The 19,806-nt window shown below is 49.1% G+C and overlaps 1 long non-coding RNA gene and 1 pseudogene across 1 annotated transcript; one reads left to right on the forward strand and one right to left on the reverse strand.

Moving 5' to 3' along the window:
* Positions 1-19,806, forward strand: part of LOC131094631 (zinc finger protein 850-like) — a 278,757-nt pseudogene that overhangs the window by 215,614 nt on the left and 43,337 nt on the right.
* LOC131094634 (uncharacterized) lies at positions 13,782-16,800 on the reverse strand. The gene is made up of 3 exons (XR_009115711.1): positions 16,736-16,800; positions 14,123-14,257; positions 13,782-13,839 (listed from the first exon to the last, which is right to left on the reverse strand). It is a non-coding gene; the product is annotated as an uncharacterized LOC131094634 (long non-coding RNA).

Consider the following 19,806-nt stretch of genomic DNA (forward strand, 5'->3'; position numbering starts at 1 on the left):
CTAGAGTACAGGGTGATCCTCTGTATGGTTCAACAGCATAACAGTTACTTGGCAAGGGTCCTGGGCTACTGCCACTGCCCAGGCTGGGAGCATTGATCAAGTCTTACAGATGAGCCAACAACTAACATGTAGTGCTATTCTTACACTTCCAGATAAGTTACACACTATGTCTTTTACACAAATTTGTCAAAGAAAGAATGAAGACTTTGATAAATTTTTAGACAAATTGCATGAAGCTATCTATAATCATTCTGATTTAAATTCAGACACAAAGATACAATTGGATGGACTTTGGTATCATTTCTCCATTCCAAATGGCTTTCCCTTCAGTCACAAGAGAATCACAGAATCACAGAAATTTTAGGTTGGAAGAGACCTTTAAGATCATCGAGTCCAACCCATGTTCTAACACCTCAACTAGATCATGGCACCAAGTGCCACATCCAGTCTTTTTTTAAACTCTTCAAGGGATGGTGACTCTACCACCTCCCTTGGTAGATTATTCCAGTATTTGACCACTTTTTCTGTAAAATACTTCCCCCTTAATTCTAGCCTGTATCTCCCTTGGTGCAGCTTGAAACTGTGTCCTCTTGTTCTGTCTGTTGTTGCCCGGAGAAAGAGACCGACCCCCAGCTCACCACAGCCACCCTTCAGGAAGTTGAAGAGAGTGATAAGGTCACCCCTGAGTCTCCTTTTCTCTAGGCTGAACAACCCCAGCTCCCTCAGTCATTCTTCATATGGCTTGTGTTCCAAGCCCCTCACCAGCCTCGTTGCTCTCCTTTGGACACGCTCAAGTATCTCAACGTCCCTCCTAAAGTGAGGGGCCCAGAACTGCATGCAATACTCCAAGTGAGGCCTCACCAGTGCTGAGTACAGGGGCAGAATGACCTCCCTGCTCCTGATGGCCACACCGTTCCTGATACTGGCCAGGATGCCATTGGCCTTCTTGGCCACCTGGGCACACTGCTGGCTGGTGTTCAGCCGACTGTCAACCAGCACCCCCAGGTCCCTTTCCACCTGAGCACTGTCCAGCCACACCGTCCCCAGCTTATATCGGTGCAGGGGGTTATTGTGGCCAAAGTGCAGGACTCGGCACTTGGACTTATTGAAATTCATCCCATTACATTCTGCCCATCCATCCAACCGTTCCAAGTCCCTCTGCAAAGCCCTACGTCCCTCTAACAGATCAACACACATTCCCAGCTTAGTGTCATCTGCAAATTTGCTAATAAAGGACTCTAAACCCTCATCCATGTCACCAATAAAAATATTAAACAGAACTGGCCCCAGCACAGACCCCTGAGGGACACCACTGGTGACTGGTCGCCAGCTGGATGCAACACCATTCACCACCACTCTCTGGGCCCGGCCATGCAGCCAGTTCTGAACCCAGCAAAGAGTGCTCCTGTCCAAGCCACGGCCTGTGATGTTGTCTAGGAGTATGCTATGGGAGACAGTGTCAAAGGCCTTGCTGAAATCCAAGTAAACAACATCTACAGCCTTCCCTGCATCCACTAGGCGGGTTACCTGGTCATAAAAGGTGACCAGGTTGGTCAAACATGACCTACCCCTCCTAAATCCATGCTGGCTGGGTCTGATACCCTGGCCATCTTGTAAATTTTGCGTGATGGCGCTTAATATAAACTGTTCCATTATTTTGCCAGGTACTGAGGTCAGGCTGACTGGTCTATAATTACCAGGATCTTCCTTTGCACCTTTTTTGTGAATGGGTATCACATTGGCCAGCTTCCAGTCATCCGGAACCTCACCAGTGAGCCATGACTGTTGGTAAATGATGGAGAGTGGCTTTGCAAGCTGGTTTGCCAGCTCTCTCATTACCCTGGGGTGGATCCCATCTGGTCCCATAGATGTATGAATATCCAAGCATTTCAGTAGTTCTATGACTGCCTCCTCTTGGATAATGGGGGAACCATTCTACTCCTTGTCACCATCAACCAGCCCAGACGGGCAGGTGTCTTGAGGGCAAGTCATCTTCCCACTAAAAACTGAGGCAAAATAGGCATTAAGCACTTCTGCCTTGGCTTCCATCTCTTCCAAAAATTGCCTGCTGAAACTCTTCTGCTCCCATCCAAATCAGTTCACTACTCCAGCATAACCCTTGAAGCACGGACAGATGACTCTTCAACTAATTATAGTTGAAAAGAAGGGTATTTATTGCAGTGCTAGACACATGTGAACTAGTTTCCAAAGACATGTGCAAGGAATTGCAGACTCCTGCTCTCTATTTCTACAGAAAAGATTTTACATTAGGTTTCTAAGGACCCATAATACATAATTATTACCTGCCTGCTTCGCATTTTTATCAGCTGAATATCTATTACAGCTACGCAATTGTATTCCCTTAACTGGGTCGGTGGGATTTTGAAATGAGGGAGTGGTTGTATGGGAGGAAGAAAGCCGTCTTCCTCATGGTGAACTCTTCTCTCATGGCCAGTTGGCAAGACCTTTTGACCTGCTGCTCATGGTCCAAGCCTCTCCTAACTGTTCAATTATTCTTAAGGCAAGGTATTTCTATGGTCTCAGCTTCTTCACAATTGCTTCCTCTATCCCTGTCACTCCTAGCTTTATGTTCCTAATATATTTGGTACTCTTTACCTAAGGTATGTGATTTCTGCTAGCTGTATTACTAACTTAGCTTCTTACCTCATTTGAAAATCTTAACTAAAATATGCAGTCTTCTACTATCCCAATTCTATTCCCAGCTGGCCCCTCGACCCATCTGCACTTTTCAATTATCCTCATTACATTTTCAGCTAAGCCCTTGACTCACCTCAGGCACATCCCCCAACTGCCTATCTCCCAGCAGCTCAGAGCTGCATTGCACAGCGCTTGCTGTGCACCACAGAGCACAAAGCAGGCTGGCCTGGTGGGCCTGAATATTTCTGCCAAACATTCTGCATCTCACACCTTTGCTCTGGCTCAGTGCAGAACAGCAGGATTGCAGGCGCTTCCTCCCAGAGCTGCGTGAGGCGCTGGCTGCTGCAGATGTGCCCTGCCAAGCTGTCCCTGCCTCACGCTGGCCTCGCTTCCCTGGCTCAAGTGCTGGGCCTGAAGGAGCTGCCCTGTGCTCCAGCCTGCTGAGCAGCCCGGCTCCCTGCCCCGGTGCCCAGAGTGCTGCACACACTGCTGGCCTTTGCCAGGAGGTGCAGGGCAGCCGGCAGAAGAGGAGGAATCCTCAGCCAGCCCAGCGGCCCGCGGCTGCCCTTGGCCTTTCTCTGCTCCTGGGCACACTCCAGACGGCCATGGCCTCCAGGCCGGGCTGTGCCCAGCACGGCTGCGCTTCCCCTCAGCAGCAGCCAGCTGCCACCTGGGCTCTGAGAGCAGAGGATTCGCCTGCTCCCAGCAAGAGGCACCCAGGGCCCGGCTGCTGCCTCTTGCAGCTCCAAGGGCCTCCTTCCAGCCTGCCTCTGCCGGGGCTCAGGCTGCTCCGGCCTCTGCCGGGGCTCTGCTGGGGCTCCAGCCCGGGCAAGGCCGGGCCCGCTCTCACCTCACAGGCGCTGACAGCTCTGCACCACAGGAGACCTTCCCGAGCACCCTCTCTGATCTTTCTGCTTTCTCACTTGAGCAAGGCTCTCCTCCAGCCAAAGAGATTATTGCATTTAGGGATGCAAATCCAAGTGGCAGGAGCCCCATTGCTCTCCAGTCACAGCTGAAGGCCTGCATCTGCACAAGATGTTTGGGCTGCCTCATTCTTCCTTTGGTTTTGCCTTCAAATGTCATTGCCCTTTCTGCCTCAACCAGAAATACCACAGCTGTGCCATAACCAGCCAGTGGGTCATATTCCAAAGGCAGTGCGGTCTGGAGAGGATGAATGATATGAAGTCCCCTCCTCACTTATGAAACCATACAAAAGAAGCCATATGTGTGACTTAGCACCAATAAAAAAACAATTGGTAATTCAGAAGGAAATGTTGAATTTTCTGAAGGGGTCAGAAGGAGGAGAATCTTCCAAATGAGTTGATGTTTCAGAAACTTTATTAATTACAACTCTAATCTATAATTGTATGCTACAAATCTCTTTAGCAACCCTACTCTACAATCCTACTCTAAATTGGTAACAGAGATAACATCTTGACGTGATTGCTATGTTCTAGTCTCCCAGGCTTAGGCTTTGGTTTAGGCTTAGGCTTAGGTTTAGGCTTAGGCTTAGGCTTAGACTTAGGCTTAGGCTTAGGGTTGGGGTTGGGGTTAGGGTAAGTGTTAGAGATAGGGATAGGGTTAGGATTTGGGTTAGCATTTAAGGTTAGGGTTAGGGTTTAGGGTTAGGGTTTAGGGCTAGGGTTTAGGGTTAGGGTTATTCGTCTTCTTCACTGAGTTGATGACTTGTGCCAGGATGAATGGTGGCTTGGCTGAAGTTACAAATGGATGCTGTCCACCAGAAAAAAAAAATAAAACAAAGAACACTGAACCATTACTTTCCAAGCTCATTGCCTCAGGGACTCAATCAGGATACATCAAGTTCCTGGAAAGACCCAGAAAGAGGAGCAAAGGGACCATCTGCTCCCCAGTCATCCCCAATGTGCAAGACCTTGCCATCACAGGCAAACCTGGCCCAGAATCCCACTCATCTGTTTATTGTGATGTCTTCATCATGCTGGGATTTTTGCCCTGCCAGTGCTCTAGAAATGGCGCTTTCTGTCCCTGGGTCTTCTTCCTTTCAGGAAACTCCAATGACTCACATAGGTCCCTGCCTTTGAAAGACAGGCACTGTGCTGATTCCCACAGGGACAGAAAGCAGTGTCTACCTTTCCATGCCCTGTCTCTCGTGTGCTGGATGGCACCTTCCTTCCCAGCAGGGCCAGCCCAGTGGCACTGGGCCCTGCAGTTCCCTCTCGGCCACACAGCCTGGCAGTAACCCTGGCACAGTTCCCGTCTGCTTGAGCGTGCCAGGCAGCAGATGGGGCTGGGACAAGTCCCTCCCAGCTGTCCCTGTTTGTGTGGCAGAAACCTCTGAGGGTGGACTGGGGGGCACAAATCAGGGCCCCTCAGAGGCTCACAGCGAGCCCCCCACAGCCCCTCTTGCGCACAGCCAAATCTCTGACCCCTAGGCTGGGACTGGCTTCCTTGGGTTCCTCCACCACCATTTCATGTCTCTGTACCCTGCATTGCTCTACTTCAATTCTTTTGCCATTAGATAAAGCTGAACACTCCACCAAATCACAAAAGAGGGCAACAGAAACAGTCAGAGGACAGAGCACCTCTCCTGTCAGGAAATGCAGAGGGAGCTGGAGTTATTCAGTTTTGTGAAGGACAGGCCCCAGGGAGATTTTATTGCCACTTTCCAAGACTTCACAGTGGCTTTGAAGAAAGTGGGGGACATCTTTTTTAACAGGGCCAGTTACAATAGGATATGGACAAATATTTTTAAACACAAAGGGCATCTAATCAGAGTAGGTCGAAGGAAGAACTTGTTTACTCGGAGCGTGGTGCCACCCTGGCACAGCTTGCCCCAAGAGCTTGTAGGAGCTCCATCCCTGCAACCATTCCGGCTCGGGTGGCAAAGGGCTCTGAGCAACCTGATCTCTTTAGAGATGTCCCTGCTCTTTGCAGGACACTTGCACCTGAGGACATTTACAGGGCCCTGCCACCCCAGCCCAGTCTAGGATTCCTCACCATTTTCATTTGAAGAGCAGCAAGAGTGGAGGTGAGGACGAAGGGGGCTCATCTGCTGCCTTGGACTTGAGTGGAAGAGGAGCCCATCCCTCAGAGCCTGTTTCACCTGCAGCCCCTTCACATTTTACCTGCAGGAGCTCCTTAGCAGACCAGTGCCGCTCCTTGTTTGTCTGCAGGCAGCAGCTCAGGAAGTCACGCAGCAAAGCCGAGAGGAGCTTGGGCTTCCGCAGCTGTGGAGTCCCTACTGTGGCTATCAGGTATGTAGCCTGGAGAGAAAGGAGACACCAGGCTCCACCTCCTGCTTTCACATCTCTAAGGCTCTCCCAGATCCCTTTGTTTAACCTCTGTTCTTCAGTGGCAGTTTCTGCCCTGGCACAGACCCAGAGATGACTTTCCTTTACCAACCAAAAACCCAAACCCCGATGCAGCCACAGCTTTTCCACCATCCTGCACATCTTGCCTTGGCAGCTGATTTCATTGCCTGACCTAGTTAGTGGGAACTACATCAGAAAAAGGACATTTGCTTCTCTGAGGATTCATGCCAGCTTGAAATGGTTTTTGGAAGAGGGACTTTGCTATACTAACTAATTTCAAGGGTTAGTACATCAAAGGCATCTCTGCAGTGCTTGTTGGTCCTTTAAGCACACGTGCCCTAGAACAAAACTCATCAAGCTTTTTGTGCTGTTCTTGAAAACAATGGGAATTGGAAGAAAAGAAAGGAAATCCATCAGTTAATACCCAGGTAGGAAAACAAACATTTACAATCTCCTCTTTAACACAGACACATTAGGTTGCCTGCACAAATGTATTGGGATGAAAATGCCTGCTTGGACACACAGGAGCCAACTGCAGCTCTGTCTCTCAGCAGTCTGAAAATTTCAGCTTCCCATTTTTGCAGCAAAAGAAAAATTGTCTAGGTCAGAAGAAGGAGAGGTTCCATCCCTATGATCACCCTCTAGTCATTTGGCTGCTCAAGTCAGTGCATGAATGGTAGGCCCATCCCAGAAAGTGCCAGGAAACAAACAGGAGGTTTTGGCAGGCTCTCTGCATCACCAGGCTCTGGCTTGGTGACGTGCAGAATGTGGCTTGGGCTAGGAGAGAAACACGGTCACTGAGTGTTTCAGCAGCACTGCACAAGAAGCAGAAGAGACTCTGTGGCATTTACACCCTCATGCCCATGTTTCCCAGTGAGAAGAAACTGCACACAGGGTTAGGTTCCTCTCTAAAGACCACGGTTTTAGAAACTTTGTTGGGTTTGGGTTTCCTTCCTTCATTTCTGGAAAGATAACAACAGTTGTAAGATGCTTTTTACCTGTTATTAAGGCCGTCTACACAGACAAAAGAACTGGAACCACTAACCCAAAGGAAAGTGTTGCCTGAGAACACTTTGTTTGGAGTTTGTTTGCATGTGGTAAGGCTTGAATTCCCCCACTGATGCAGCCAAAAGTCCAGCAGATGCTGATGTGTTGCAGGGACATTTGTAGGAGGGGACCTTGGTGGAAGTAGTTCCAGCAGATGGCAATGGGATTTTGTCCAGTGGCACACAGGACATGGGACAGGTGAGAAAGACGGTGGGATCAGTGAGTATTTGCTCCTTACCGTGCCAGAACTTTCACTCAAGTAAGGAGGTTCTTGTTCTATCATTTCAATGTCCACAATTCCAAAAGACCATATGTCCACTTTGGGGCCATATGGTTGACCTGTCACCACTTCAGGCGCCATCCACCAAGGAGTCCCAGTTAGCGAGCACCGTTTGCTCTGCTCAGGGGTGAGCTGAGTAGCGAGGCCAAAATCAGCTGAGGAGAAAACAAAATACTGGTTTTATCTGAATTCTGTGCAATTAGGAAAGCAAGCAAAAGAATTCCCCAGTGGAAGTTTGTAAATGTGCTGTTGAATCTTCTGGCATTGGTGACTTTAAAAATCCCCCCATTTTTTACACTGCCTCTAGCAGTGGCTTTTGTTCTTTGGAAACTTTAGACTTGCAACTCCCTCCCTCTGGAAGGGACCCACACAGAGCAAGGCCACTCTTGACTGCTTGTGGCTCCTTCTACCTCTGTGCACGTTGCAACTGTGCCTCCAGCTCGCAGCAGGGGTCCCTGCACTGCCACCAGCACCATTTCTGGGGAGCTGGCAGTCACGCCAAGCAGCCCCACACCCACATCCCTGGAACGCTGCACCTGACCAAGAATATACTGACCCAGTTTGACAGAGCCGTCGGTTCTGAGAAGGATGTTGTCACTCTTCACGTCTCAATGGATCACATCGTTTGAATGAAGAAAATCCAGTCCTTGCAGGCACTGAGGGAGAAAACAGAAACAGAAGGGCAAAAATGAGTGATGTGATTTCATCACACAAGAAAGGAAACAAAGAATCTAAAAGATTCCCTCTCCAGGGGAATGGGGAGTAATGGCAGAACAGTAATGGCCACTGAGAGGAAGAGCTTGCTGCTCCAACACTTGCAGAGCAGGACCTTTCTGAGGAAAGGCACGTCAGCTTTTGAAAGTGCAACAGCACCTGCTGTTCTAGGCTGTCCCCTGCCAACCAGCCAGGATGACTCCTGCTGCAGCGCATGTGCTCAGAAGCAAAGAGCATTCTGGCTGCACTCCTATCCTTTTTAGCTGAGCACTGAGAGAAACGAGTCTCTCTCTTCTTTCTTTGCTGTTTGTTTCAAATCCTGCCACCAGCACCTTTGCTTTTACAGGCAAGGAATGCAGTGAAGACAGACTCCAGGCAAAGATTTAGAGAGGCAAAGTGGAGAACAGCAAATACAAATACAAGAGACAGAGTGAGAATACAATAGCAGGAGATAAGAGTACTGGCACTGAGTACAGTGAGTGCAGGGGCACTGGCAGCCCTTTCCCTTGAGATGCTTTTACTTGCCCATAGAATACCAGCAACACAGAAACAAAGCTTGGCACAGGAAACCTCTCCTGTTCTGAGCCCCTGTTTCCCAGACAATCCTGCCCAAGCCCTTGGAAACACAGCTGGGATTGCTGACCTCCTGACTGATGGCTGCCATCTCATCTTCAGACAGGCAGGTCTGGCTGACGATGTCGCTCAGGACACCTCCATCCATGTACTCTATAACCAGCAAGAGTGCCTCGCCCAGAGGCTAGCTGAAAGAAGGAAACAAGGGGGTAGAGATGAACATGCATGGCTATGTTGATTTTTTGCTTCTAGGTTTCTTATTTCCAGATGCCTTTGTGACAAGGACAGAATCAAAGGAATAGACATTCCCTCTTGGCTGTGCATTGTTTGCAATCTGTGCAGTCTCAAGGAGAAAGACACATCTGTGAAAAAGGAGATGTCTTAGATGGGCAGCAAATGAAAAGTGCAGTTTAGAAACAGCCCAGATAAAAAACATGTCAGGCATGGTGTTTCTGGAAAGAGGCACCTAGTCTTCCTGGCATGCATAGCAATGGCAAAGAGGGGCAACAATCCAAGGGAAATCAACTTTAGGATGTTTCATCTGCACTTAAGAAACTTTAAAAAGTCAATCCCAAATAAATGTGGAGGCAGTGAACTTTGAGGCTATTGAGTTAGGAAGATACAGCTGATCCAGGTTTTGAATAATTTTGGAGTAATTATCAAACTAGGTGTGCCAGGGAAGAGTCATGCAGACAAGATGCACTCTCTTCTCATCCATTGGAGATGAGTAGAGGAATATGAATAAATAAAAATTAACAGCTTTACTTGCTGCCACTGACCAAAGTGGGTTTTTAACCTCTCATGTTTGCTTTATGTAAACACACATCCATGGGATAAGACCATGACCTCTCACCTGTCTAAATAATTCACAACATTGGGACTCCTATACCTCTTCATGATCATTATTTCATTAAAGGTTAGCTCCTTCCTCCGCACTCCTTGAAGATTTATTTTTTTTATTGCCACCTAAAATGACATTGAAATCAGTAACTTGGGAGGTTGGTGTCACGAGACCACAAGGCACGTGGAGCGAGTGATTTTGCAATGACACAGCTGAGCTGTGCCAAACTGCCTTGTGATTAGGCACTGCAGTAATCAGGAACTGACATTCCAACAGCCCATTTCTCTGCTCCCTTGGGAGCCAGTTACAGGACACGTGGGGCCACTGACATTTTGCCTTGACCACTTGGTAACAACGCTGTCTCAGTTATCACCCACAAACCTCTGACCGCACTCTCTGCTGCTTTGTTTGGGACTCAGAAGAAGGAATCCATGCCTTAATACTCTGTGAATACATCTTGGGCTATGGGCAGGGCTTAGGGCTTTCAGGGACGCCTTGCAGATCTCTCCCTCGTGCAGTTCCCAAGTGCAGCACTGCAGGTGGCTAAGGAACTACCTAAGTAACTTTCAGATGGATTTGCTGGCAGCCAGAAATGAGAATTCAGGACTCTGAAGCTGTAGCCCCAAAGAGCAGTGAGGTGCTCGCAGGCACCACCTTTGTTTTAGCAATGGAGAGCGAGTGAGCACGTCCTTCTCTGAAAGGAACCGCTGCCCTCCGTGCCTTCCTTCTGGCACCTGAGGAGGACAAAGTCCCAAATGTGTTTTGTGGGCTGGCACCAGTCTGTGCTTCTTGTGCCTTTTCAGCACAGCTCTGCCCAAAGCTCCAGCCACAGCTCACACCAGAGGGGAAAGCCCTCGAGTGCAGCAGAGCCTGCAGGTGCTGTTGACATTTACCTCTCCTCCTGTGGCAGTGTCGAGTGCTCTGTAAACATCTCCAAACCCCCTAGAAACAAAACAGAAGCAGAGAAAGGAGAAGCTGTTTAGATCTTGCAGTGAAAGCCAGCCCACACAGGAGATCTGTGCTGGAAGTGTCAAAACCTGCAGGATGCAGGAGGGCTCTGCCAGAAGGCAGATGATGCATTTTCCTCTCAAGTGCATGGGCACTGGGCCTGTTCCTGAAGCACTGGGGTTCAATTTCTAAAGGGAGGTTAGTCTTTCCTCTTGGATTTCACTGTCTAAACGGTGTGGTTATTATCCTGACCACAGAGTGCTTCCCTCTTCAAACCAGGGGAAAGAATTGTTCCTGGGAACTGTTATCTCACAGCTTTGATAGGGCATAGGTTGCTCTTTCCGGCAAGCAAGTTTCTTCTCTTTTCATTAGTGTGCCAGTATGATTTTGAGACACACAAAAAATGCTAAAGAAATTAACACAGAGCTGTCCCACACTTGAGAGACAAGGAGACCTTCCAGGTCCTGTTCCTTGATGCAGGCAAGACCTCGGTAGCAAGGCATCTCTGACAATGCCTTCTGAGCCCACTCACAAATTCTGAGCAGCATTGAGAGATGGGACAATCTATCCCCAGTGTGTGATCATATTTGCAGCTGGCCTGACTTCACACTGGATAGACATTCCACCCCCAAAACACCTGGCCCACGGTTGTACAGGAGTAACTGCTGTTGGACTCACCTGCTGCCAATATAATTCAGATGCGTGTATTTCATCAGGGGATTTTCAGTGGTGTTCACCATTCTCCCTGAGGGAAACAAAATGCAAAATGCTGACTTTAAAGCAGAGATCCCAGCTTCCAGGAGATACAAAAGGCAGCCCCAGTGCCTGGAACTCTGAGGCCTTTGTGGTCGGCTGGGTAACAACAACCACAACCAGGCAGACAGCCCTGTAGCACAAGTGGCCAGCACAGAGACTGATTTTTACAGTCTTTTGAAGAGTTCTCTTGACAGGAAACAAAGCATAGGGACATACAATCCCAGGAGAGGAGGACATCTTCCCCACCTTTCAGCAGTTTGCCAAAGGAATGCCTTCCCATTTGTCAACCAGAGCAGCTCAAGCTGTAACCAATCCTGACGGGGCTTTCAGCATCAGGACCCTGACCTGTTTGTGAGCAGGCTGAGCTCAAAGATGCCCCTCTCCCAGCTAAGGAAGGCTCCAGCCTCTGCAGTCCCTCCAGCCCTCAGGGGCAGGGCAGCGACCACAACAAGGCTGGCAAAGCCCAAGCATGAGCACTGACAGGCACTGATGGGAAGAAGCCAGAGTGAGCCTGAGCCCCGGACAAGCTGTTGCTCCCATTCAGGACACAACAGGATGGGCTTTGAGATCAGCCACACCGAGGCACAGATCAGTGCCCTTTTTGTCCCAACAGGTGATGGCAGACACAGAATCCACTGGGCTCTGGTCTCAGCCCCACCAGGTCTCTTATCTGAGAGCACAGAACTGGCAGCTGTTACAGGCAAGAAGCAGATTCATTGGGTTGTGCTGCAGAATCACAAAGGGCTTGATGTGTTTTCCTAGAGACTGATCTGAGCAGGGCCTGGGCCAATGGGTAGGATTCTAAAAGTCATGGGAAAGAGTGGGAATCTGGTATGGAAAAGTGCCATGGATCTGAGGGATATACCATGGCTGGGCTGGAGGCTCTCTCCTGAGAAATGCCTGCAGTACAGTTTTATCTGATCATGCCACTTGGATGTGTCTCCTGGACACATCTTGATAAGCATAAAACTAGAAGATTAAATAAAGTCTCTGTTTTTTCTTTGGGAGCACATGGAAAATACCTCGTGCTCTCTATTTGTCCTGTAACCTGATGTTCTTTCAAAGTAGTTCTTATTGACAAAAAGATAGCATTCTCTTATTGACAAAAATATAGCATTCTCATGAAAATAAACTGCAGATGTAGTAGTGGTAACAGTAACAGTCATAAAAATGGCATCAGTAAGACGTGGGGTAGAAGGGCTCCTTCAGGATGGAGAAAAACACAACAAAAAACCCCCACCAAAAATGAACAACAAAAAAACAATCCCACATCCCCCCCCCCCAAAAAAAAAATCCCCAACCAAAAAGACAAAACTCCAAAGCCAGTCCATTTCTGTGAAGTTTTTTTACTCTGATGACTGGTTGGAAGTCAGGAGTCTAAGGAGAATTTAGGAAGCTAAAAATTCTGTTCAGGTTGGCCACTAGCACACAGGACTTGCCTAGATTATTTGCTAGGTCACAGCCTTCTGCTGATCCAAGAACAATCCCTGCTTCAGCCTTTAGCAGAGAGGGAAGCTCAGGCAAACCCAAGCCAGTGCCAGGTGCCCTCAGAGGCAGCAGGAACACCCAGAGCTCTCTCACTGCCTCGGAGCACAGCACTGCCTCTGGGGAGTCCTAAATGGCCCTGTGACACCGAGCTCAGGAGGAGCATTTGGTACAGCTCTGCTGACACCTGCACACAACACACTGTCCCTCAGACAAGAAACACCCCAGACGTACCCAGCAGCTCCAGGTACTCCTCCTCAATCTCCTGTTCCCGGGATGTGCCCGAGCCTGAGTTCCCAGGTTTCACAGAAGGGCTTCCTCGAGGTGATGCTGCTGCTGCAGCAGGTTCAGAGCCCATGATGTGCTGGACCTGGAGCATTTCTGGTGGGCACTGTTCCTGTGCCTCACTCCTAACTTGGGGTTCTTCATTGCCACACATTCCCTGCAAGTCTTCGCAGGGACTTCGCAGAGATGTCAACACTTGCACCTCAAGTCAAACAGAACAAAGCAGTCAGACACTACAGCTTGTCCCTGTCGGCCAGGAGTCATCGACTGTGAGGAAAGGCAAAGAACAGATTGACAGGGGATACAACAGCTTGTTTCAATCCTCCAGCTGGGTCACCAAGTTCCACTGTAAAAACACCTCAAGAAAAAAGGAGAGCAGGAACAGGCCAGCAGGAATCAATTTGGATGACTGCTGGCCAAAAGGCCAAAGGACAAGTTTCACTGTCCAGGGCAGATGTTGAGATTCAGCACACCGGGAAATGTCCTTCAGAGTGACTGTGATACACACACTACAGCAGCATGGCACTCAGAGGCATGGCCCCACTCCCTGCTGCTCTGCACTGGAAAGGCAAGAAGGGCAGAAACCACCAGATTGGTGACTGCAGTGGCTGCATCCCTCTTTCACTCACTTGGTTTTGCAGAGACTGACGGAAGCGATTAAGTTTCTCTCTGATGATTTTCATTTCTTCCTCCAGCCGCTTATGCCTTGCCTTGATCATACTGTGAGCTGTCTGAAGCTCTGCATCCAGCTGTTCCTTCATGTTCTCTAACAAACAAAAGAGAGGACATTTCATGAGTGGAGTGGCTGCCACTCTTTCATTCACCTGGTTTTGCTGATCGCCCCTCTGCTGATGGAGATTCTCCTCTTGAATTCTTCCCATGTCTTCCTTGTTCTTTCTCTTCACTGCCATGTTGTCACTCTGAGCTTCGGGCAGCTCTGCTTGTGGCTCTGCCTTGATGTTCTGTACACACAAAAGCAGAGCAAGGGACTGAGAGCTGCCATCAGGCCCAGCTTTTGTCCTCTTGCAGCCTCAAAATCACATTTATTCAGCCCCTTCTTTCTGCTTCCCTCCCCACATCTACCTCCATTGCAAACCTCCTGTCCCAGGGCTGAACTCTGCAGATTGCAAGGCTCTGTGCTTTCAGTGCCTGTTGGAGGCCTTTCCTGGCCTCCTCAGTCCCAAGAGCTCTGGTTTATGCCCCTCTCCCTGCCCTTCCCTCTGTGCCCTGGCCAGTCAGGCTTACCTGGCCATTCTCCTGTGGCTCTTCCACCTGCTGCCTGAGCTGCTCTTCCTGCTCTCGGGCTGGGAACAGCTCTCCCTGAGTCTGGCATGGCAGCTCAGATGAGGCAGTGTGCTCCTGCTCTTTCTCTAGAAGCACCTGCACAGAAAGCAAGAGAAGATGAGTTTCAACTTCCCATACGCCCTTTGTGGGCCAAGACTCACAGACTGCTGGGCTCACATGTTCCCAAAGCACTGTGCTGCTGCTCTCCTGGGTCCTTCTCTGCCCGAGGGGAGGCACAGATTCCAAAGTGACCCTGGCCCTACAATCAGGGGCCATCTGGGACTGAAGCTCCAGCAGCCTCTCAGGCAGCTGACAGGGAAGGGGTGGCATTTCTCAAGGGTCTGGTGAGGGCCTCCCTCTGCTTCTGCCATGTCCTGTTCGTCTTTCAGTAGTGACTGACACCCTGCCCTGTCCCACAGCTCCATCCTGGCTCTGCAGGGGCTTCCTGGGTGAGCTCACTCCTTGTGAGAGACACTTCTGGAGTTCACCTTCTCTTCAGGCCTGCACCAGCATTCCTCCTTCCTGACATCCACACTCTTGTTAGAAAACCGGGTCATTCAGGAGATAAGGATGCATGCAAAGATCTCTGATGGAAGTCAGAGAACCTCTATGGCCATCTCAGTATACGGAGGAGGACCAAGGTGTTTCTTCTCCCTCTTTTGTCAATGGAGAATTCTGACCAGCAGTAACAGAGTTTCTCATAAGGCCCCATTAACGAATGCACTCACACAGCCCTGGGGATGCCAGTGAAGGAAACCATGTGTCATGTATGGCATGGCATGTATGACCAGAGTCACCAAACACCACCTAAACACAGAATTGTTCCACCTCTCTAGGAGAGGCAGAAGTTTAAAGAATTAACTGGAGACTTCAGGGCACAAGAGGCTGGAGGAGGAAAACAGCACTGAGGGGAAAAATCACCATCTCTGGAGGGGGAAACATCTCTGCCTACTCAGAATCGGTCAAGGGAACATGTCTCTAATCCTCCCCAGAAAGGGATGATTTAGGTGACCTTTGCACCTCCAACTGCCTTGGACCAGAGCCAGGAAGATTCAGTTATGTAAATGTTACATAATTAAATAGATAGATAGATAGATAGATAGATAGATAGATAGATAGATAGATAGATAGATAGACAGACAGACAGATCCTATTACTGGAAACTCCCTTTACTGTCCTCTCTGTTGCTACAGACATCAAAATTTGGTAGCCAGTGCCCCACTCAGCTACAATCCTGAACTTGCTCTCCTGTTGCTTCAGTAACCCACACTCTTGGGGAATCTGGAGCATGTAGGTCCTTATTGAATGCAACCAGACCCAGAGCATTGCACTGGGAACAGCTCTCTTTGTGCATCTGTGCTCGGGCAAGTTCTTCTCTTGGTCTCGGCCACACTGATGGTGCTAAAGTGGCTGGAATCAGAAATGCAGCCCAGCCCCTCCCACCTCCTCTAATCTCTGAGCACCAGCTGGAATGCAAGGGCATTGATTTCCTGCTCAATTCCCAAACACAACACACACTGATTCCCTGGGCTGCCAAAAGACATGGGAGTCATTAACCTGAAAGTTTCTGCCAGTGCTGGAAAAAGGTCAGGAAAGATTGAGAAAAAGCTCCCTGGAGAAGGAGAAATTACACAAGGCTTCTCCTTCTAGCAAACAAACAAACAAACAAACAAAATATGAAAGTGGTACCCACACCAGTGTCTAAAGCACTTGGATGCAGTGAAGGGATGTCTGGCAGGCAAACAGCCCTCGTGCTGAGCATTGGCTCTATGGATCCAAGGCAGGGATCAATGGCAGTCTGCCTGAAGGTTCCTCATGAGCCCCCATTGTCCAGGCTAAAGCTCCCTCAGCCCCTCCTCCCTGGCCTTGTGCTGCGCCCCTTGCCCAGCTCCCCTGTCCCTCTGTGCCCACGCTGCAGCCCCTCCATGACTTTCTGCTTCCCAGGGCCCACAGCTGCACACAGCACTCCAGCTGTGGCCGCAGCGCTGCCCAGCACAGGCCACGCTCCCTGCCTTGCTCCTGCTGCCCCACTGCTGCTGGCACAGCCACCGTGCCCTTGGCCTTCTTGGCCCCCTGGCCCCACGCTGCCTCATCTTCAGCTGCTCACGACCGCCAGCCCTGCGTCCTTTGGGCCCACGCAGCTCCCCAGCCACAAAGGTGCCCATTGCACTTCAGATACAGCAGGCACCATTGCAAGATGGCCTTCCTGTTCTACCACCTCATGTTCCAAGTAGATATCATCAGTTTTGATGGGAATAGGATTCTAAGTCCCTCTCTTTAAATTAAAATGATCTAATTCAACTGTACAGGAAATTGCTCTTAATTAAATTTTCCCTGTCTGCTGTCGGCAAGCATCGTTCTCTTTTCAAAACTAGGTTTTTAGTTCTTCAAACTCTGAGAAGGAAATTTAAAAATATCTATCTCTGCCTTTATTAATTTTGTTACAGGCATGAATATGGTTTTTCTTTTGGCCTTCCTAGCTGGCCCTGTACAGTCTATTGCTACTGGCCAAGCTCACATCTTCCTCTACAATTCTTAAACACCAGGAACATGAAATGTTCCTTTCTCACTCACCTCAGGATCTTCAGCGCTGCTGAATACACGCTTCAGGTGTCCTGTAGTGGGAAGGGAAAATGAACCAGATGCTGTCAGAAAACTGCCTGGGGCTGCTGAATCCCACAGAACAAGTCATCCCAAACAGAGATGATTTCCCATTTCACAACATCCCTCCAGGAGACACATCTCATTCACACATCCAGCAAGAGATCAGGACAATATTCTTGGTTGTGCCTACACTTTGGCCTGTTTAGCCAGTAAATGAATACAAATATGATCAAGCAAATGCAAAGTGTTTTTCTTTAACACTCAATGCTCCTGTTCTATCAAACACATAAGACAGCTTCTGAAATCTCCTTCAGGTACTCTTTTTTTTTTTTCACTCAGTGTCATGCACTAATTCTGATGAACTTGCAGGAAACCGTTGCCCAGAAAAGCTTCCCCAAAATCCCCCAGAGGTGGCGCAGTTCTATTGTGGAAAAGCACAGCAGCACTTCCTTTCAAAGGGAACAACTATTTTAGCACTCAGTAAAAGGTCAAGTTAGTCAAATCCTTTCATGACAAAATTTAAAAAGAAGGAAGCTTTCTCTGAATTCTGGGAACAACTGCAGAGTTTTTGGAAGGCCTTAAAGAAGGTCTGCCAGTCTACATTTTCAAAGGTGTCCTGCTTGTCCCAGCAAACTGAGGAAATGACAGACTCTGCTGCCACAGACTCTCCCGTGCAGGGAACGGAAGCCCTGCAGGTTCCCCTGCAAATGCTGCCCCTGTGGCTGCAGACACCCCCTTTTAGCTGAACCTCTTGACAGGAGCTTTACCAAACCAGAGGCATCCTAATGCTCTTTCTCTTTCAAAATCAGAAACTCAGCCACCAAGAAAGAGCAGGAAGACATACAAAAGCCAGGTAAGGATACACCCTAACCTAAGCAGAAGGGAAGCCTCTACTTATGTGCAAAATTCTTAAAATAATAAATGGAATAAGTAATGCCATATGCAGCAAAAGCTGCAATGACCAGATGGTTAATTATTGGCATTTCTGCAATTTTTCTAAAAGCTATAAAAACAAGCCTCTTTTCAGTGGGCAGCTGCCTACTGACAGATGCTTTGACCAGGAAGGTTCTCCTGATCTGAGCAAGGCCTAGGGCTGCTCTGACACTCAGGCCTTCTGTGCACCAAGGCAACCTTCTGATGCCACTATGACAACGTGGCAACCATGCCCTGACATCACAAAGGGACAGCTCTGTGTTGGACTGTGAGTTTATGCAAAGCAATAACCAACCTTCCCTACAGCAAACACAAAAGAGCCTGGGAAATTCTCATCTGTCACAAAGCAGAAAAAATTCCCCCCATGGGCCAAACCCTGTTGTTCAGGGGATCCAAGAGGAACTCCAGGAGTGCCCCAAGCACCTACAGCCTGTACCCCAACTGAGCACTCAGATGGGACACAAGCAAAGGAAACCAGACCAAGACAATGGCCCACAGCATTGCACGTGTGAGAAATGACTCTCACTTTTAAAATTTTAAAGGTTTAGTAAACCTTAACAAAGGACTGACTAAGGAAAAGTTGCAGCATTGGGAGTCTCTGTGATTAGCTGATGCGCTCATCTGCAAAAAGGACGCTCTGCCTTTTACACCCTCAGCCCCTCCAAAAGTTTGTCAGTCAACTCTTTCTCTGCTGTCCATTGGTGGAGATTACTTTCTTGCATCCTGACTGGAGGTCAGGTGTTGTTACACCCTGCCTGCTGGTCACAAGCCAGCCCTCCCCAAATGCCCTGACTACCCAGGCTGTTACAAGGGGGACGGGAAAGAGGACTATGACAGGATATATTACAATACAATCACTACACATTTGAACATCCACATAATGTCTACTTCTTACTTGTCAGAGCCAACCATTGCATTACTCATGCAGAACACACAGAACCAGGAGAGAAGCCACTGTTGGCATCACAGCTGAAATGTTTCCTAACAAATCTCCCCACATATTTGCACCTTTATTGGACATGCCCAGGGCTCCGGTGCGTGTACATCTCTGCCTCTCTTCCCCTTTGGCAGCAGTCGAACTGGCAGCATCTGCCCGCCAGCAGCAGCCGCTCCAAGCTGGGAACGCCACTGGCGGTGCTGATTTCCAGAGGCTTCTGTGTGCCAGGGGAAGCCAAGGCAGGAGCGGGTTGAACGGTGCTGGTGCTGCTGCTGCTCTGTGCCAGACAGCCCCGGCTGGGCAGGGCACGGTGCCTACTGTGCTGCGGGCTCCTTCTCCTGCCACAGCTGGGCACACCTGGCAACAAGGCATGACAACCTGTGGGCAAGCCAAGGGGTTTCTGGGGCTGCACTGCTCTGCACACACACAGCACACCTGCAGCACAGAATTTTAACCCCCAAACAGGTAAACCAAAGGAAAACAGCTGGAAAAGATTTCATTTTGACCATTCTTACCTGCTCAACAGAAGTCTTCAAAATGAATGTTACCAAGCAGGGCCCGATCCCTGCTGCCAGCTCAGGGTTAGAAAAGAGGCAATCCTTGATCTCAGCACTGGGTGTGTGGGGAATCACTTCCCTAACATGTGCCCACCCAGCAATCTCACTTACTAGTTTGTTTCCATGGATCTAAGACATATTCAATACTTTGCTGAAACTCACAGGCTCAATATTCCCCCAAAGTATTTGATTTACTGATTCATACTTATTGACTTATTGATACTTAAATCACTTCTCCAAATTTACTGACAAGAGAATAGGAGTGTCCTTTAAGTCCCTGCTGGTCTTTGTCACAGGTTCAGGAGGAGACCCATGCAGAAAATAACCCAGGACAAAACTGGGATTGCAAAGCAAATTCATTCTATTTGTTGGAGTAGCAAATAATACATACCAAGCCCTGGATTCCTAAAAATCTGCTGAGCAGGAGAAGGAGGTGGAGCGTGGTGCTTGGCAGCAGGGGCAGGTAGGCAGTGCACTTTCAGGACATCCCCTGGAGCAAAACCACGTGCATCTCATCCTTCTCACCCTTCCAGCTCAGAACCAGGCCTGGGATCTCCTGCTCAGGAGTGGAATTTCCCAGTTACAGCATCGGCTCACACATGGCTGGTGTGTGA

The sequence above is a fragment of the Melospiza georgiana genome, chromosome 30 (assembly GCF_028018845.1).
Source record: "Melospiza georgiana isolate bMelGeo1 chromosome 30, bMelGeo1.pri, whole genome shotgun sequence".
Taxonomy (NCBI): Eukaryota; Metazoa; Chordata; class Aves; order Passeriformes; family Passerellidae; genus Melospiza; species Melospiza georgiana.